General features: G+C 46.1%; 1 long non-coding RNA gene across 3 annotated transcripts in view; it reads left to right on the plus strand.

Moving 5' to 3' along the window:
* Positions 1–376: 376 nt before the first annotated feature.
* LOC111720160 overlaps positions 377–21,066 on the plus strand; it is a 35,730-nt gene continuing 15,040 nt past the window's right edge. The window contains exons 1-7 of one of the 3 annotated variants that reach the window (XR_004233412.1): positions 377–906; positions 1,188–1,287; positions 3,046–3,119; positions 4,458–4,628; positions 17,188–17,257; positions 18,816–18,900; positions 19,670–20,245. This is a non-coding gene — a long non-coding RNA (uncharacterized LOC111720160). Of the gene's footprint in view, positions 907–1,187; positions 1,288–3,045; positions 3,120–4,457; positions 4,629–17,187; positions 17,258–18,815; positions 18,901–19,669; positions 20,246–21,066 lie in introns of those variants that run through there. The other 2 variants (XR_004233410.1, XR_004233413.1) reach the window with 2 other exon arrangements.

Genomic DNA, 21,066 nt, shown 5'->3' on the forward strand with positions numbered 1-21,066 from the left:
CCCAGACCCGGGAGCTTCCGGGCCCTGGGGAAACCCCACTGGGGATCCAGGCCCCCATCCGGGGCAGCTGGGCACCCCTCCTCCCCCTCCCACCCGCCCGGACCGGAGCTTCCCCGGGGACCTGGGATCCTGAACCCCAACTGAGGGGATCCAGGCCCCTCACATCCTGGTAGTGAGAGCCAGGTGTCCCATCCCTGAAATTCAGCAGCAGGGCCCCCCATTCTTTGAAGCCCAACTTATGGGAAGTTAGTCCTGGGCCTTCCCCTCCCCCCATGTTGTCATTCTGGACAACTTCATCCTGGAGAATCAAGCTCCTCGGTCTCCGGGTGTCCTCCCCACCCTTTGGCCCTATTGGCCTCGGGCCCTCACCGGGACCGCAGCCCCCAGCTCTCAGCCCCTACTAACTAGTGTCAGTTCTCGCTCCCCCTCCGGCCAGCTCTCCCTCTGGGACACCGGCGTCCGGCTGTGCTAGTCCTTGCATCTCTTTCTTTTCCCTGATCTCTCCCTCCCCGTCCTTGGCCCGAAACCCCTTGGATCTTCTGACGGCACCTCTAGAAAGCCACCCCCCACCCTTGAAGCCGCAGTGTCTGGGGCTCCCGGCTCCCTGACCCCTGGGACCCTGCTCTTTCAAAACCTCTCCCTGTCCCCCCACTCCTCAAGGGCCCGGATGTCCTGAGCTGCCAGTAACAAGCACTTATTAAGTCCCTACAGCGGAGCAGGCATTGGGCTCCAAGTTAGGTATCAGTCATTGGGATCCCAATCCCAGCGTCCCGGGCTCCCACTTCCTCAGCCCTTTGGCACCCGTCCCCAGGCCCTGGAATCGCAGTCTGGCCGAGCAGGGGGTCCTCCTCCCACAGCCCCATTTCAGTGTGGAGGAAGCCGGAGGAATGAAAGGAACTCGCCAAGGTTAGGAGGGCAGTGAGCGGCAAAACCAGCGGGTTATGTGGGAGAAGTGTGGGAGGACTCGGATTTGCTTCTGCTGCCTTTGTAGGCAATTCTGGGCAAGTCTCTAGACTGGGCCCAGTTTGTCCAGCTGGAAAAAGTCAGGAGACTGGACACCAGGAGACCTCCCAGATCCCTTCTAGCTGCAGGTTTAGGAGTTTACCTCCCCCGTAGTTTCTTTCCCCTCCTCCAGACTCGGCCTTGTCCCCACTATGTGTTTTTATGTCTGTTTCTCTCTGTTCCAGTGATGTTTGTCATCAGGACGCCAGCATCTGAGCCTCTCAGCCTCCGACCTCGGGACTCCACCTCTGCCTCCTCTCATTTCCACGGTCCAACTTGGAACAGGTGAACAGCCCCCTTGGCAGCAGCCACTGCAGCCTGGGGGTCTCTGTGCCCCGTACCCGCTGTGGGGGAGCCGGCTCTGTAGTCCCAGCCACCCTTGCCTGCCCCCAGCCCCTCCTTCTGGGCTTGAATCTCTGGCAGAGACAGTTAGCAAGAGTGAGTTGTGGGGGGAGACCTGCCATCCTCCACCCATTTTTCTGCTGGAGGACAGCTGGGATGAGGAGTGTTCAGTGCTCCTCCACTGGATCCTGAGGTCCTGGACGGACTATCTCTCCTTGAACTGGGGGAGACTGGGAAGATCAGGGAGAAGTCAAATGTCAGCTTTTCTCTGTGTCCTCTTTTCCCCCAAAACTATCAGACTGCTCTAGATTAACCTTATTTGCTGGGAAACTGAGGCAAGGAGAGGGGCAGGGACTCAGGGTGACACTGAGAGTCAGTCTAGATGTCTCTGTCTCCTAGCCTCTGGCCCAGAAGGCTCTTATGTACTTTTTTGGGGAGAGGGGAGGAGGCAAGCAGGGTTAGATGTCTTACCCAGGATCACACAACTAGCAAATGACTGGGTCTGGATTTGAACTCAGGTTCTCCTGGCTCTAGGGCCAGTGCCCTACTGTTCTACCTCACACACCCCCTCCCCAGAAAGTTCCTGACTCTATCCCCCTAGTCCTGTCCCTCGGTCTCTGAAACTCTTATCTCTGTCTGGTCTTCACAGAAATGTCTCTCCCAACGTTTCTATCTGCTTTTTTTTGTTTCTCTCGCTCCTTTTTTCTGTCCCTTTGTCTCTATGTCTAGCTTTGAATCTCTTGACCAGCGTCTCTGGCTCTCCAGGCCTTTGCATGTCTCCTTTGGTTTCTCTGGGAGTAACAGGCCACCCTTGTCCGGAGGCAGCTTCTCACGGTGGTGCTGGGGGTGTCTGAGCAAGGCTAGAACTACACAGAGTCCTTTAGCACTTCCCTCTGCTCCTTGTTTTTCTTCCACTCCCCCCAGAGCCATCTTCCTATAGCCCTCTCTTAGTCAAAATCCTTGGGAAAGCCATCTATGATGGAGCCCCAGTCCCTTTCCTCCCATTCCTTCTCCCTCTGCACGCTGGGTTCTACCTCACCATTCAACCAAAATTGCTCCTCAAATTTGCCACTGGTCTTTATCCTATCCTCTTCCTTCACAACCTTTGGCACTTTCACCATCTTTCTTCTCTCTGGGTTGTTATGACTTCTCTATATCTTCCTCTCTTTCTGTGTCTCTCTTTTTTTTTGTCTCCCTCCCGTCTCCCTCTCTGTCTCTCTTTCCCTTTTCTCTCTCTCTCTCTCTCTTTCCCTTTCTCTCTGTCTGTCCCATCTGTTTCTCTCCCTCCCCCTCCCTCCCTCTCCCTCTCAATATCTTTCCCTATTCCGCCTCCCCCTGTTCCTGTCCCTCCCTTTTTCCTTCTATCATTCCTCTCTCTCTCTCTCTCTCTCTCTCTCTCTCTCTCCCCCCCCCCAATTGTCTCACAGTCTTTTTCGACAATTTAATAACAACAACAAAAAATAAGAGCCTTATAACAAAGATACGAAGTTTGGCAAAAAAGAAAAAGTCCTCACATTGGCCACCTCCAAAATGTCTGTCTCTGGCCGGAGGTGGATGTCTTCTTTCATCTTCAGGCCTTTGGACTCATGCTTTATCACTGATTTATCAGAGTTCCAAAGTCTTTCAAAGTTGTCTTCTCCATAATGTGCTCATCGCTGTATAAATTGTTCTCCTAATTCTTATCATTTTGCACCGTTTCAGAGAGATCTTCCCACTTTCCTCATCTTCCAGAATTCAAATCTGGCCTCAGATACTTCTTCGATGTGCCAACCTGGGTAAGTCACTTAACCCTGTTTGCCTCAGTTCCTCATCTGTAAAATGAACCCCAGAAGAAGACAAATCATTCCGGTATCTTTGCCAAGAAGACTACAAACGGAGTCATGAAGAGCTGGACGGGACTGAACAATAACCGCACATTATAGTAGTATTCCATATATTTATAAACCATAGTTTATGTGGTCATTCCCCAGCTCCTCCCTAATTTCCAGGTGTGGGCTAGTAAGAAAAGAATTACTATAATTTATAAAAGAACTACTATATATTTATATATATTTTTACTAATTTGTAAAAAGAAGTACTATATATTTAGTACATATAGGTCGTTTTCCTTTTTTCTTTGATTTCTTTGGGGAACCAACTTAATAGTGATAGTATGACTGAGTCAAAGAAGATGCAGTATTTAGTAACTTTTGGAACTGGTTCCAAAGTACTTTCTGGAACGGTTGGACCAAGTCACAATTTTTTCACTGGTGTCCTAGCTTTCCCAAAAGCTCTTTCATTCACTGCATATTCATCCATATCATTTCCAATAATTTTCACTCACTTTTATATCCACGAACTCTTGGAGGGAAGGAGGAGAAATGCTCAAGTTTTAAAATTCTAAAGTCACAAAGGGAAATGATTGCATTGAAAGGATAAATGGGTGAATTCCCTTTAGAAAAGAACCACCTAGGTCCCCAGTCCCCCAAAATACAGAAAATAAAAGCAAGGTCAGATAATAGAAGATAAATATGAGATTATGATAGGAGGTCAGCAGCCCCCTAGCTTTAGGCCTGGGGAAAGGCTTGAGTGGTAGAAAGCTCAGAAGAATCCTACAAAAAAGAAGACTTCTGATGTGATGAAAAGAATTATGCTGTAGTGTAGGCCTTTTTGGACGACGGGAGTGTGGTAGCCTTGAAATGTCCCTTCTCATACAATGTCTCATCATCATTGGAACATTGTTAGAAGTATTGAAAATCACCTTAGATCCCCAGTCCCCAAAAATACAGAAAATAAAAGCGAGGTCAGATAATAGAAAATAAATAATGAGATTATCACACAGTAAATCACGTCAGGGCCCCCAAAACACAGCAAATAAAAGTGAGGTTAGATAATAGAAGATAAATGTGAGATTATGATACAGTAAAAAGAGAGTCAGGAAGATGAATGTTAAGTGAAGCTGAGTCTGTCAAGGAAGGGAAGCAAAGTAAAAGCAAGAGAGGGGTTTTTGTTGTTAGCTCTAGAGAGGAGGATCAGTGGAGAGGGGATTTTCTTGGGCTGAATAAGGGGACAGTGATAACTGACAACATAAAAAAAGCAGTTATTTAAATTTTATGTTTCTATTTTCTGCAAAGGAAAATGATCTCTCTGCTGAAAACGAGGGAACAAAAATGACTAACGGAGAGTTGATATCTGAGATAAGAAAAACAGTAGGAAGCCCTCCTTGATTGAATTCAAGTCTCCTTATCTGGATGAAGTATAGCTTCAAGTCCTTAGAGAACTGGAGATGTGATGGCTGAGCCTGGGTAAGTGATATGTGAAAGATTATGAGAAAGGTGGGAGAGGTGCCACAAGTTGGGAGAAGGACAAATTCCCTAATTTTTAAAAGGAGAAAACAGAGCCGGCAAATCATGGGCCAGGGAGCTTGACTTTGATTCTTGGGGAAATTTTAGGACGGACAACTGAAAAGATGATTGATGAACCTCTGGAAAGGGGAGCAGTGATCACAAAGAACCAACCTGCAAGCACAGGTCATGTCAGACCAATGCTATTTCCTTTTTTGACTGGATCACCAAATTAGTGGATGAGGAGAATATTATTAAGGAGAGAGTTTACTCCCATTTTAGCAACAGTTTCTCTAAAGAACCTTATGCTATTCCGGAGAAGATGGAGAGAAATGGATGAGATGATAGGATAATTAGATGGCTTCAACCCTACTCTGGATGGTCAGAGTGAAAGAGTAGAGTTGTTAAGATTTTAGTATCAACATATCAGGAGGTCACTGGTGGAGGACCCCAGGACCACAGGTGGAGGTCAAGCATAGACCTTGTTTTGTAAAATATATATACTTGTAAACAATCAGAGTCTTGAATAAAGGAGTAAATGGCGTGCCCATCATATTTGCAGAGAACACCAAGCTGGGTTAAGGAGTGAGGGAGTGACAACTAATATATTGTATGACGGCCAGGATCCAAAGGATATTGTAGAGAATTGAACAGAATCTGCTAAGATGAAGTTCGTTAGGGAGCATTGTAAAGTTTTATATTAGGGCACAAAAAATCAACCTTTCAAGAATCAAGTAGGGAAGGGATGTCTAGACAGTAGTTGTTCTGAAAAAGATCTGGTAGTTTCAGTGGACTACAAGCATAATATGAGTCATCCACGATATGCCGCAGTAAAAAAGCTAATGAAGTCTTGGGTGACATTCAGGGACAGAAACAGGAAAGAGATAGGCTCAAATGAGTTAATATTTGTAAAGCACTCAGCCTGGCACATAGGAGGTACTATGTAATTGCTAGCTATTATTCATCTACTGTGTACTCTGGATTTGTCCAACATTATCTGCTGAAATATTGTGTTCGGTTATGAGCGCAGTTTAAGGACATTGATAAATTGGATAGTATTCACAGTATGGCAGTTGGGTCCTTGGGTCCCTGAAGCATGAGGATTAATCGAAGGAACTGGGCTTGTGTGGCCGGGAGAAAAGCAGAATGGGGGAGACGGTGAACTTAAGGTGTCTTGGGTCTCTTAAGGAATTAATTTGTTCTGCTAGGGCTAAGGCAGGGGTAATTTAGGCTGGATGTCAACAAACGCTAAGGACAGCAGTCCACAAACAGAATGACCCACCTCAAGAGATGGTGGATTTCCTTTCTTTGGAGCTCTCCAAGCAGAGACTGGGTGACCCCAACAGGACATGATCTGGTGGACATGAGTTTCTTCAAAAGTTCTGTGATTCCATATAAATTTCAGTTAGCCTGTCTTAGCTGGGTCTTTGCTGCTTCAGGATAGTTGTCTTATGCTTCCATGATTGATCCTTAATTGTATTCCTCACAGCAGCCGCTGGAAACCCTCTCATCTCTGAAGCCACCTATACCTGCCCCTAGCCTGTCCCTCAGCAGAAGAGCTAGCTTCATCCTTCTATGAAAAATGGAGGACTCATCTGTCTTAAGCTCCCCTTTCTCCTCAATTCCCCATTTTAAATTATATCAGCTCAACCCATCTTTGTGATCCAGTCTCAGAGCATAAAGTGACCATTTTCCTTGCCAATTACAACCCTTTTACTTGGACCTTTGGGCCCATTCCTCCTCCTTGACTCCTCCAAATGCCCAAATTCCCCTTCAATCATCCCTTCTCTCTTGCCCTGATTTTTTACCTTTCCTTATCTACTGCCCATAAATATGCTTATATTTCTTCACTGAAAAAAAAAAAAGTTCACTTGATCTTACAACTCCCTCACATAATAATCCTAAATCTCTCCTCCCTGTCTCAGCCCATCTCCTGTGTCAAAAGGACGGCTTCCAGGAAGGCAGTAGTCCTATAGCAGTCTCTCCTCATTAAACCTCAACAGGAGTGTTGTGTTCAGGTCAGGATTAGGAAGAAAATCGATAAGCTAGATAGGGTCCAGAAGAAGATATCAGACACAGGGGCCCTCAGACTTTTTAAATAGGGGGGGCCAGTTCACTGTCCCTCAGACCGTTGGAGGGCCGGACTAGAGTAAAAACAAAAACTTTGTTTTGTGGGTCTTTAAATAAAGAAACTTCATAGCCCTGGGTGAGGGGGATAAATGTCCTCAGCTGCCGCATATGGCCCACAGGCCATAGTTTGAGGACCCCTGAGTAGGGCATTGAGTTCATAACAAACGAAGATCAGTTGAAAACCCTTTTAGTTTGAAGAATAAGAAGTCTGAGAGTGTCAAGTATTTCGGACAAAAATCTCATTTTTCTATTAAGACCAGAGGATACTCTTTTTGTTTTTTTTTTTTTTTTTTTTAAGAAAATTAGTTCATTTCTACCGATAGTTTTTATGCACATGACATTCTTTTTTTTAATGTTCTATTGTTTTTTAATTTATTTTGCTAAATATTTCCCAATTATGGTTTAATCTATTTTGAAAGTTTTTGATGACGCTCATCTATAGCACTACTTTGCCTTGTAGTTTCTCCTTTAAGGAAGTTGTATGCCAATAGAGAGGGAGACAACATTTATTGCATAGGAGAGTATAACATTCTTTTTTTAACATATTCCTCTTTTCTCTTTCACCTAGTGAACCATTCCTCAAATGAGGTTTTAAAAAGAGCCAACATATGAACTATGTCTAACAGTGCATGATTTATCCCACACCCAGTGTTCCAGCATGACATTTGCTTCTAGCCAAACAATAGTCCTGGGTTACTTCCACAATGTGCTTTTTCCACTTCTACTTTGAACAGAATTATAGGAAATCACACCATCCTGTTGAGTAGGTCCACCATAAATTTATGTTTAGATAGGCCTATAACATTAGAAGGTTCTCATTACTTGAAATTATAGTCATGTAAAGTATGGTAACTACTTCCAGTCCGAATGAATTTCAATTATTGTGACCACTGCAGGGGATTCATTATTTGCACCGAAAGAGCCTAGTTGTATTTAATCTTAGCTAGGCCCTACCTACAGCAGAGAATCCTTCTACACCTTCCTGTTTCTCTATACTTCTTATCACAATGGCTTTTACAAGTCTCTTTTCTTTCCTCAAGTCTCTCAGACACCTCCTTTCCCCCATTTTTGTCTCTCTTTTTCTCCCTCTCTATCTCCTTCTCTTTCTCTCTCTCCCTCCCTCCCTCTCTATCTTTCCCTCTTCTCTGTCTGTCTGTCTTTCTCAAATGAGGACTTTTTATTTTACTGAGAAAATTGAGGCCATTTACAGTAAGTTCCTTGTTCTGTTCTCTTCATTTCACAACAACTTGAGATCATCTCTCATTCTTGTCTCCTTTCCCTTAGTTTCTGACAAAGAGGTGGACTTTCTTCTTGGCAAAGCCAACCCCTCTACATGTGTCCTGAATCCCAGTTCCTCCCATCTTCTCCAGTCAAGAAGATTTGAGATCAAATCCAGTCTTAGTCATTTACTAGTTTTAGGACCTCACATAAATCACTTCATCTGTCAGTCTCAGTTTACTTACCTGTTAATTAGTTATGATAATAGCACATATGTTCCAAAGATTATTGTGAAGATAAAATGAAATAATATAGGTATAAAATGGCTTCCAAACCTTAAGAAGCAAAATGAATGCTAGCTTTTTATCACAGGTATTTTGAAATTGGGATGAGTGATCATGTTGATCAGCACTCTTTAAGTCCTCATTTTTGGTCCTTGAAGCAAGGTCTATCAACCAATGGGATTCTGTATTTTGTGTAGTTCCCTCTAGAGTGTTTGATATCAAACACTATAAGAATAACAGCCTGGAGGAAGGGGCCAAACCAGAGCATGAGGAAGATCTGAGGTCTACTTCATATAGGGCCCCTGGACCCTTTTATAAAGGGCCAGTGGCTCAGAGCTCTGCCTCAGTGGCTTTTCTTGCAGACTAGGCAACTACAAACCCCATTGTTTCTTTTTATTTGTCTGTCCATCGTCTGCAGGTGTACCCAAGAGCTCAGTTTTGAAACCAGACCTTACCTCTCTGTTTTCTCTCAGGGATCTCATGAAGTTAAGTATGGTTTCAGTGGAAATATCTCCCATATCCACCTGTCCATTTCTCATCTTTCCCCTGAACCAGCACCACATGTTTAGTTTCTTAAGGACACCACCCCTTGGATGTCTCCAAATAATAATATTTCATATTTACATAGATTTGCAAGATACTTTACAGAAATCTTCTCATAAGACCCTCACAAGAACCCTTGGAGAGAGGGTTATACATTGTACAGTACTGAGTTGTGCAGAATTGCATCATTCACGAGTGAGGCTAGATTTAGGTCTTTTTGATTCTAGGCATAGAGCTCTATTTATTGGATTGTCTACTTGTTTCCTAAGGCAAAATGCACTGAATCAATCAATAGTATTTATTAATACCTATTATGTGCCAGGTGCTGAAAATATGAGTGTAAGAAAATGAAAATTCTCAAGGAGTTTATATTCTATTAGAGAAAGACATGCATGTATATAAGCAGAATAAGTATAAGTATATACAAGATACACACATACACACACACACAAAATAAATAGAAATAGTTTGAGGCAAGCACCAACAGTTGGGAGAATGTCAGTCAATCAGTCAGCATTAATTAAACATCAGGCTTTTATGGGTTGGTATTTTGCTGGGGATATAGAGAAGGGCAAAAAATGCTCCTTGCTTCGAGGACCTTTTAGCCTAATGGGAACATGCTCTGGGAATGCTTGGTCTCCAGAGGTTGGCTAGCTCCTTTCAAGACTCTCAGGGTGTGTCAGGGACGGCATTGCTTGTGAGCCCCAACCCGTTAGCAATTTGCCAAGCAAACTTTATGAGCTTTTGAAAAAGACATTTACAGAGCACTGGGTAGCTCAGTGGAGAGAGCACCAGTCCAGGAGGACCCGAGTTCAAATGTGACCTCAAACACTTACCACTTGCTAGGTGTGTGACCTGGGGCAAGTACTTAATCCCAACTGCCTCAGCAGAAAAAGAAAAAGAGAAAGAAAGAAAGAAAGAAAGAAAGAAAGAAAGAAAGAAAGAAAGAAGGAAGGAAGGAAGGAAGGAAGGAAGGAAGGAAGGAAGGAAGGAAGGAAGGAAGGAAGGAAGGAAGGAAGGAAGGAAGGAAGGAAGGAAGGAAGGAAGGAGGGGAGGGAGGGAGGGAGGAGGGAGGAGGGAGGGAGGAAGGAAGGAAGGAAGGAAGGAAGGAAGGAAGGAGGGAAGGAAGGAAAGAAAGAAGAGACATATAGGTTGATAGCTCAAGGGGATGGAAAGGCCTAGTGTCTGGAGGGTGGAGATTGGACATATTTGAAGGCAACCAGAAAAGAGCTCAGAACGAGTCGATGGTGAGCTGGGGGGTGATTATGGAGGTAACCTGTCGGGGCTGATGGAAGGTCCGGGATCCAAGAGACACGTGGAGGGCTGGTGGTGGCCAGAAGGGCCCTTCCCCAGAATGGGAGGCTCTGGAAAAGCAGGAGAGAGCGAGTGGAATGTCCAGGGGTGTGGGTGCGCACGTGGGAATGTGTGCGCGCACAGCAACGCAGTCGGGGCCCTCGGCGGGGAGACCCGCCCACAGGCTTCAGGAGGCTCTGAGAACGCGGGCCCTGGAGCCGGAGCAGAGCCCCTCCCTCACCGAGCTCCTTGCCTCCGCGGGGAGGGGGCCGCGGAGCGCTCAGGACGCAGCGTCCGAGTCCGTCGGCAGGTGGCGCTTCCCCGGAGTGTGTGCCGAGAGACGGGCGCCTTGTGGCAGGGAGCAATATCTCCTCGGGCCACGAGAGGGCGCCAGCCAAGCGGAGCTGCCTGGCCCACTTACTCTCCTGCTACCCCGGGCAGATGCAGCTTCCGCGCCTTCCCGGGATGCTCGCCAGGGGGTTTCTGGGCAGCCGCCGTCGGTTTTCTCTTCTGCAAAATGGGCGTGGGAGGGGGATGGGCTAGGAGCGCCTCGCAGGCCCTTCTGCTCTTCCCATGACCCTCTGGGTGAAGACGGTCTCCTTCCCCTTCCCCCTCCCGGATCCTCTCCCCCGGACCCAGGGCAGCTCCGACTGCACCCAGATAACGTCCCTTCCTTCCTGTCGTGGCGTCTGGTCCTGGGCCCTCGCTGGGGGAGGGAGGGGAGGGGCCTCGCAGGTGGCGGGCACGCTGCACTCGGACCCCAACCCCGCGATGTCATTTGGGCCCCAGCTGAGTAGGGAGGAGGACCTTGCTCAGCGCTGAAATCACTGGGTCAAAGGGCATAAATAGGCTAGGTTTTTTTTTCCAGTTTTTTCCCCAGAAGGCTATTTTCTTGGACCTTCCTCCCCCCCACCCCCAACACTGACGATTCCCGTTTTTGGCGCTGATTGGCCGAGTTGCTCACCCGGAGGTAAAAGCTTAAGGCTGTTTGAGCCGGCGCTGCATTGTGGGATGGGGGGGGGGGGCGGGGAGGATGGCCTGCTGGGAAGGCCTTTGCAGCCCGCACGCCACCAGTGGCACCTGCGAACCAAGGGACTCTCCCAGTGGGGACTTTCCTAACCCAGTAAAACCACGGTTCGGCCCCAGACGCTTTTAGCTGCTGGCAGATTGTTCCGTTCAGAGCTTCCTGTTCCTTTCCCCGAACCCTCCATTTGGCGGGAAAGGAAACCTTCGTTCCCGGGATCCTCCTGTGGAGCCGGGACGCCAGACTTTGCCCGGGGATGTTTGGCGCGCGCCACGCTGGCTGGGTGGCGTCGGGCCGATTCCTTGGCTGCCCGGGGCTCTCTGCGGTACCCCGAGGCTGCGAGAGGCAGAGAAGGCGCTCCCTGTGCTGGTGGCGGGAGTTTCCCCGCCGGGAGTCCCCAGGCCAGAGTCCTCCTTTTCTACAGATAAATGTCTCTGCTCCCCCAGGAGGCGCCCTTTCCGCCTGCCTTAATGTCTAAACGTCGCATGAGCCCCCGGACTGCTTTGGCCTCTTACTGCGCCGCTCAGCTAGAGGGGCCGCCGACTGGTGCGGCAGTCAGGGTGCAGGGCCTGGAGTCGGGGAGCCCGAGTCCGAACGCGCCCGTGCGGCTCATCTGTCAGGTGAGCGGGAGAAGGAGATGCCCCAGGACTTCTGCCAAAAGACCCGAATGGGGGCGCGAAGAGTCGGGCAGGACGGAAAGGACCGAACACCCGCAGTGATGGAGTCTGTTCTTTGCCGCAGCCTTCATCTACCCGGGGCCGAAGCTGGGCGAGGGTTTCTGGCTAAGCCAGTGCCGTCCGGAGACGGGCTCGTGGAGGCTCAGCCGGACCCAGAGCCGGTTCTGATTCCTGATCCAATGTAATTCCACGTAGTGCTGCTCAGAAACGCCCGCTAGTGTGTCCGTGCTGCTCATTGCCAGAGGAAGGAGGAGGAGCAGGCTCCCCTCGGGGAATTCCGTTTCTCCTCACAGCAGGGTGAGCTCCTTCTTACCCGCACCGGCCCAGCTATAATAATGTACAACCATGGAAAGATGGGAGTCAGAAGGCTTGGGAAAAAGAGCCAACACGGAAAGAAACTGGAAGGCAGACGCCCAGGGATGCTTCGCTTCTTGTATTCGTGTGGGGACAGGAGGTGGAAGATGGCGGAAGTGAGGAGTGCGCTCTGACACCTGCCCCCATGGGCAGCGTTCCACCTGTAGCTGATGTTGACCCTCCCATAAGTACCTGAGCTATTCCTCCTCCCGGGGGGAACACAAAAGGGCTGTTTGAGCCACCAGGCCACTGGGACGGCCCAGGCATTCAATCCAAACCCATCAATTCAACCCCATAGGCAACCAATTCATAAACTATGATTCGACTAAAAGAAGATAATTTATTGTTGTTATTGTTCAGTCATTTCAGTCTTGCCTGACTCTTTGTGACCCCATGGAGAGTTTTCTTGGGAGAAATATTGGAGTGGTTTGCCATTTCCTTCTCCAGTTCCTTTGACAGAGAAGGAAACTGAGGCACGCAGAGTGAACTGAGATACCCAGGGTCACACAGCTAGTGAACCTGGGAAGACGAGTCTTCCTGATTCCAGCCCATCGCTCTATCCGTTGTGCCAAAGTGATGCTAGCTGATATGTATTTATATAAGGTTCACAGAGTTCTTTGCATATTACCTCATTTGATGTTTGTAACAATCCTACTGGTTAGATGCTGTTATAATCCCCATTTTACAGATGACAAAACTGAGATAGAGAGTTGTTAAATGATTTGTGTAGTGTCCCACAACTAATAAGAACCTGGTGCAAGATTTGAACTCAGATTTCCTTGAGTTCAAGCCCTGTGGTCTCTTCACTGTACATAACTGGCTTTGGGCACTGAGAAAAGTCAGCAGTCACATGAAACATCAAAGCTGCACGGGGGTCCTCAAACTACAGCCCGCCGGCCAGATGTGGCAGCTGAGGACGTTTATCCCCCTCCCCCAGGGCTATGAAGTTTCTTTATTTAAAGGCCCACAAAACAAAGTTTTTGTTTTTACTATAGTCCGGCCCTCCCACATTCTGAGGGACAGTGACCTGGCCCCCTAGTTAAAAAGTTTGAGGACCCCTGAAAGATTCAAGTCAACACACACACACCCCTTCTGCCGAGCACGGGGGCAGCTGGGGGGGAGGGGTAGCAAACAGTGTTCCAGGCCTAGAGTCAGAAAGACTGAAGTTCCCAAGTTCAAATCCGCCTCAGACCTGGGCAGGTCACTTCACACTATTTGCCCGTTTCCTCATTTGTCAAATGACCTGGGGAAGGACATGTCCAACCTCTTCAATATCTTCGTGAAGAAAACCTCAAAAAGGGATCACAACGAGTCAAAACTGAAAAAAAAATAAACCCAACCCAAAGTGACCGAAAATAACATGTATCATGCCCTGTGTTAAGGGTGGAGGTACAAAGAAGGGCAAAAACCCTGCCTTTCAGAAGTCCTCAGTCTGATGCAGGAGACACTTTGTAAACGGCGGCGCAAACACAAGAGAGACAAGCTAAGCTGAAGACCATCCAGAGTGGGAAGGCACTTGCGTCTCCGGGGAGAGCCCTGACTCAGGGAAGAGTGGAAGGAGCATTTGAGAAGGTACTTGGTGAGGATCGAGGTGTGAGTGGGAGGAAGGGTCTGTCCATGGAGTAGCATATGGAATCTATTTCCAAAAGTCTCGATCTTTTCGGGAACAGCCTCAGAAAATTGGCCATTCTGAGAAGAAAGACCTCAGAAGCAGCCAAAGGAAGTGGTCATCAATGGGATCCTTAGAGAGCCTGACAGCCCCTGGGCTTCCCCCAAACTGAAGAGGACTGGGAAGATATGGATGCATGTAAGTGGTCAATGAAATGGCTAAGGTGTGCCCAGACCAGAGTGCCACACTCTGAATTCCAGATATTGGCTGGGTAGCCGGTGGTTTTTAGCAGATCCCTAATGGCAGAGGAAGGCAAGAGAGCAGTGACCTTTAGTAGATCAATAGGGCTGTTCCGTTGTGACCTTGGTCAAAGGAATTTTGAAGACATTTTCCATTTTCCAGTGGAGAAGGTCTCTGGTAATGGGGTTTGGTGCATCTGGATGATCTTGTCGTACTCGGAAAGATACCAGGAGAGTATGAAGAGAAACAGATGAAACCGTGAGACTGCTTGGAAGGTATCGCTCTGAAGTTATCAACTGATAAGTGCCTGACCTCCTGGGCCTGCCTCTGTCTGATGTGTGGCCATATATTTCATCAGGGAATGAATACTAACCTTGGAAAGACAGACCACTGGCCACATTGGGAGATGATGGCTTCTTGGACTTCCTGGATGTTACCAAGAACTGGTAAAGACCTACTGTATGATATTACTAGGTCAGTCAGTGATTTCCCTCAGGGTTACATGGTTGAAAAGATCTACAAACAGAAGGACACAAAAGGAGGCAATCTGCCTTAAGCCCTCTGTCATCCTTGGGAGATTGTCCAGATGGGAAGACTGAGTAGGTGGTCAAAGGACTGGCAAATTATGTCACACACAGAACCGGTGAAGGTCAGCGAGATCCAAGAATGCTCTCTGGGACAGCCTACGGACTTGGGAGCAGTTTTGTATGAAGAAAGCCATTATTACCAGAATGCTCCTTCATGTGCCAGTATTGACCTTGATGGCAGTGAGACTCACTGTCCCATCCCCAAACTGGGAGTTGTTGGCTTTGGGAATGTCCCATCACTGAACCGTGTCTGTGGAGCTCGATATCAAATAAGGGAAGACAGCAGTCCAATGGTTTCTAATTTGACCAATGCTAACTTGGGTGATATCTAACCAGAGATGGGCAGTGGCACTTACCAATTGCAAGCTTGACATTTATTATTGATTAATGTATCTCTTGAGCCATAGTGATACTCAGAGGATGGTCCACGATGGTCTGTGATATGAAGAGAACTTGGGTATTATCCTGATCAGTAACTTAGAAGCTTGAGGCTTTTCCTTACCCTCCTCTCATTGAGAAAGTAAGAAAAACAAAATCCCTTTTATACATAGGTATAGTCAAGCAAAAATTAACTCCCTCATTGGCTAAGTTTAAAAAAAAAAAGTCTGAGTTCATCATTTTTCTATTGGGAGCTGGGTAGCAGGTTTCATCAGTTTTCAATTTTTTGCCATCATGGAAAAGTTATAAATATTTTTGGACGTGTAGATCCTTTTCCTAATCTTTGATGTTCTTGATTAGTGTTCCACAATGAATAAGAAACTGGGGCAAGATTTGAACTCAGGTCAGGTGTATTATTTTCCCCTTATGGTATAGTCCAGAAACCCTCATTGGTTTGTTTTCCCTCACCCATTATCAATTAATTGTAAATTAGTCATCCAAGTTTAATTAGCCCTTTAAAAGGGGGCATTTACTAAAGCAGAAAACAGTGCAAAACAACTTCTCAGGATTATGATTTTTCTCCCATCAAATACACAGAATCCAGGAGAAAAGTTTGAGCTTAGAGAACTCATGTGACTAAGAAGTAACACAGATCTTGGAAGTTTTGCTAGAATCTCTCAAGTATGGTGGCATTTTCTGCTGAGCTTTCTGAACCTGAATTGAATCTGTCCAGTCTGCCTGTGCCCTGATGACACTGTCATCAGCTGACCTGGACTCAACTAGCTGGTGCATTGGATAAAGCCTTTTGCCCAGAGTCAGCAAGATCTGAGTTCAAATCTGGTCTTAGACACTTATTGACTGTGTGATCTTGGACAAGTCACTTCAGCGCTATCTGCCTCAGTTTCCCTGTCTGTAAAATTGGGATGTAAAATAGCGTCTTCTTCCCAGAGTTGCTGAGAGGATCCAATCCAGGAGGAGAATATTTGTAAAGTGCTAAGTACTGCCAGGCCTGACACGTAGAAAGTCCCTAATAAAGGCTTGTCTGCTTCCTTCCCTAATGCTCTGGGAGATCTACCAGTGGGTAGATGGGAGGTTTCCCAGAACGCTGAGATTTGTCTTCTAGTCTAAAGATGGGAGAATAAGACCCAAGTCTGCGTCATGGATTCCCTTTGAATGGTTTGGCCAAAATGCCTGTTCTCTACTTGCGTGAATCTCTCTGGTTCTGCCCTAGCTTCCTGCCATGTTCTCCCCTCCCCTCCATCTCCACTTCCTGGCTCCCCGGGCTTCCCTGAAGATCCAGCTCAGTCTGGAGCCCTTTCCCGATGGGCCAGCCTCCCCAGCCCTCACAGCCAATGGCTTCTCTCTGCAGTAACATTGCATGTATAGGGCACCTGTCAGCCCATTTTTATTGTCTCTTCCACTGGGATGTAAGCTCCCTGAGGGCAAGGGTTGCTTTTTTCTTCCTTCACCTCTCCAGGATGTAACAAAGTGCCTGGTACACAGCAAGCACTTAATCAGTGCATGTGGATCTCCTCCCTGAGCCCCATGGGGCATCATGACTTTTTCTCAGCCAATTCAAACGCTCTGCCCATGCAATGCAGCTGCTCATGGCTTTTTCATTTAGTCTAAACCTCACTGATTGACTGAGACGTTCTCAAGCTCTTTAAGCATTAGGCTGTAGCATTTTATCCCTTTATTTTAGTTTATTATTTATTGATTTGTTTGTTTATTTTAGCACACTTTTATGAATCATGTTGGGAGAGAAAAATCAGAGCAAAAGGGGAAAACCATGGGAGAGATTAAAAATAAATCAGAAAAAAGAAGTGAACGTAGCATGTGTTGATTTACATTCAGTCTCCTTAGTTCTTTTTCTGGATGTAGATGGTGTTTTCTGTCCAAAGTCTCTTGGGATTGCTTTGAATCTCTGATTGTGTACAAGCTATTCCTGGTTCTGCTCATTTTGCTCAGCATCAGTTCTTTCCAGGCCTTTCTAAAAATCAGCTTGTTCATAATTTTTTATAGAACCATACTATTCCATTGCCATCCCTTACTTTAAATGGGGTGGGATAGCAATTCATTTACTCAAATCAACTCCCATCCTTATGTGTGTTTTGGATATTAAAACATATATTTTTTATGATCTATGTTTTCTTGACAGCGTAACTCTGTTTTGTTTTTTCCAGGGCACATATCCAAGATGTGATACAAAATCTTCCAGGACTTCTCAGTACAGACAACCCCTATCCCTCTCTGGTGAGTCACATAAAATATTGGGCCGGAGACAATCTAGAAAACATTGCTGAAAATTACAAGGTTTGGGGCAAGCAACGGAAGATGGTCTTTAAGAATTGGATGTCCCTTTCTGAATCATGGCTTAAAATATAGGAATGATAGGATCCTAGCCAGGGATGGAGGGGATAAAATAAGAGGTGGTAAAATTTTTACTTATAATTTTACAAATTGAACCAAAAATTGAAAAGGCAGGAGGTGAGAGAAAACAGTTTCTAAGATGTTATCAGAAGACTCCATGGAACTCAGCAGGGTTGGGGAACAAGCCTGGAACAAGCTGTTGCTGCCCACTCCTTCCCCAGTTGCAAGTTGCTCTAGGAGTTAAAACCACATACTTTTAGAGTAAGAGAAGACTCTTTTATTCAGTGATTCTCATGAGAATCAGGTGTGCTCACGTGCCAGCCACACACTGAATACTGGAGCTCCAGCAAACTTTATACTCTTAGTGCTGTTTCATAAGCCTTCCTACAAGGTTCATCATTGGTTGGATTTACAGTCAGAGTAACAATTGATTGGATTTACAATTAATAAGTTACAATTGACGGCATTTGTAATCTGAGTTACTACAATTGGTTGAATTTACACTCACAGTTACAATGGATTGGATTTACACTTGGATTTACAATTGGTCAGATTTACAATCCAAGTAATTTAGAATTGGTCTAGTTTAGTTAGAGTTACAGTTGATGAGATTTATAATCCTAGTTATTTAAAATTGCTCTGATTTACACTCAGAGTTATAGTTGGTTAAATTTACAATCCAAATTACTTAAATTTGGTCTGATTTACACTCAGTTACAATTGGTCAGATTTACAATCTGAATTACTTAAAATTGGTCTGATTTACACTCCGAGTTACAATTGGTCAGATTTACAATCCTCTTTCTTCTCCCATTCAATATGTCAAAAGGCTTGGACCTCGCTGGCTTGGGCCAGTTCAGGCCCCGAACCCCTTTGTCATTTAGACACTTCCTTGGCTCACACAGCGATTGGCTGGAGATCTCTTAACAAGACCCTTCACCTTTTCTGACACAATCTGAATCTATGGAAACCTAACTTTTCCTGCTCCTCCCAATCCCCCCATTTCTTTTTTACTGGGATTTGGTTTCCACGCCTTTCGATACTCTTCCTGTTGCCTCCTCCAGCCTTTGTAGCCTCAGTTCAACTTCTGGCCCCCTCAAATGCAAATTGGTAGAAGACCTCCTGGGGTCCTCTTTGTCCCAAGGTCTCTAAGAGTTTGTGAACTAATGCAAGGGGTTACACAAAGGCGAGTCAGAAAGGGCTCCTGGGGCTACTGGGAGGTGAAGATTGATCCTGCCCTTCCTCTCCATCTGCCAAACCAGGATTCTAACTAGGCTATAATGGGATTGTCTATTCCTGAATTCTGAGCTAGTTCCCCAGAGAGGAAGTGAGCCCCTCCAGAGCCTTAGTGATGGTTCCATGGGGGGGAGGGGGCAATATAATTTAGTATAAAAGCACAACTGCCTCCTATCTCGCCTACTTTTCCTTTTTCTGCCAATAGCATGTCCAAGGCCATCCTGTTTCCCCAGGCCATCCTGCTTGCAGCATCCAATTGGCTGGCAGTGTCCTTTACTGCCTCTCCTAAGGTAACTTATAATAATTATATCTAATATAATAAATATAATAATATTATTTACCAACCAACTGAAGTGGGAATGCTCCAGATCCAGATTCAGTTGCTAGGTTGGTTTCCTCTGAGAAGGGAACACGTAGAACAAAGCCCGGCAGTGCTCCCCAGCAGGGGAGGATCATGCACTTGAATTCACCCTCATGCCTTTCCATACCCACAGGGAACGGTCCTACCTGGGCAATGGGGCAGCCAATAGCACAGACACAAAACTGCTTTTATTCCCACTCTTTCCAGAGTACTTCACCAATTCTGTCCAGGCACTGGTACCTATCCTTTGCCTTACGTCCTTGAGTTTTATGCATGAATCCAAGTCTTCCTAAGAGACCTGTACCTATTGCATGGATTCCCAGACATGTTTGCCTTACTCTTTGGTCTCATTTTCTACAGGTCTGACCCTTGTACCAAACCAAACATTATCCCAGTTTGGAAAGGCAGCTCTATGGAGAAAGCCCTCTTTCTCCATCAGGGCACAAATACTGTAACCACTTCTCTGTGGCCAGACAAGCCTCGACATTCTAAAATTTGACAAAAGCACCAAATGGAATTGTTTGTGGGGTATCTTTTTTTAGTAATATTTTCTGAAATCTTAACTTGATATTCCTTACCCTAAGTCTCAAATACTATATGGTAACAGGGGAGGAACATTAATATTGTATAACCTCCCCTCTTCTCAGACACTGAGCATTTGGGGGCCCATTCACCAACCAGTTCTAGTTCCTCCCCAGAACAATGGGACCCAAAGTCCTTTGGGATATGGGGCGATGATCCCATCTGCTGAAACGACTGGGCATAGAGCCGATTCATCTTACAGAGTCCCGATTTGGAGGGACACCGGACTGACCGAAGACCCAGTGGCGTGAGTCAGAGCCTTGAAGCTGGTCAATACAACTAGAAGAAAAAAACGAACCTAAGAAGCTGAGGTCAGGGACAGACAACGACTGCTGAGGGGATCTCCACTTGGAGACATTGCCCATGTCAGGACCTTCAGAAATGTTTAGAGGAGGTTCATCTCACAGCCTGAAGTTTGGCCAAAAAGTTGAGGCAGGTGAGTTGGAGAGAGAGAGCTCCTCCCTCTTGGGCCTTCCACCTAACAGTGGCCAGTGAAAAGAGATTTCACAAGACTGAAGGGTTTTTTGGGATCCTGGTACAGACCCAAGAGAAGTTTCCACTGGCTTGTCTCTGGGATTAGAAACTGGCCTCAGGAGATTTAAAACCACCCAGAGGGGGAAGAATATATCCCCTCTTTGTCAGGGTCTGCTGAAGGATCAACTGGAAAAGGCCAGCTGATTGGCCAGTAGCTTTTCTTTCTTTTTTTTTTAAATTATAACTTTTTATTGACAATACATATGCCTCGGTAATTTTTTACATTATCCCTTGCACTCACTTCTGTTCCGACTTTTCCCTTCCATCCCTCTACCCCCTCCCCCAGATGGCAAGCAGTCCTATACATGTTAAATATGTCACGGTGTATCCTAGATACAATATCTGTGTGCAGAACTGAACAGTTCTCTTGTTGCTCAGGGAGAATTGGATTCAGAAGGTAAAAATAACCCGGGAAGAAAAACAAAAATGCAAACAGTTTACATTCATTTTCCAGTGTTCTTTCTTTGGGTGTAAGTGCTTCTGTCCATCATTGATCAACTGGAACTGAATTAGATCTCTTTGTCAAAGAAATCTACTTCCATCAGAATATATCCTCATACAGTATCATTATTGAGGTATATAATGATCTCTTGGTTCTGCTCATTTCGTTCAGCATCAGTTCATGTAAGTCTCTCCAAGCCTCTCTGTATTCATCCTGCTGGTCATTTCTTACAGAACAATAATATTCCATAACATTCATATACCACAATCTACTCAGCCATTCTCCAGTTGATGGGCATCCACTCAGTTTCCAGTTTTTAATTACCACAAAAAGGGCTGCCACAAACACTCTTGCACATATGGGTCCCTTTCCCTTCTTTAATATTTTTTTTGGGATATAAGCCTAGTAGAAACACTGCTGGATCAAACATTTGCACAGTTTGATAACTTTTTGGGCATAGTTCCATATTGTTCTCCAGAATGGTTGGATTTGTTCATAAGTCCACCCACAATGCATCAATGTCCCAGTTTTCCCACA

The sequence above is a fragment of the Sarcophilus harrisii genome, chromosome 3, assembly GCF_902635505.1.
Source record: "Sarcophilus harrisii chromosome 3, mSarHar1.11, whole genome shotgun sequence".
NCBI lineage: Eukaryota > Metazoa > Chordata > Mammalia > Dasyuromorphia > Dasyuridae > Sarcophilus > Sarcophilus harrisii.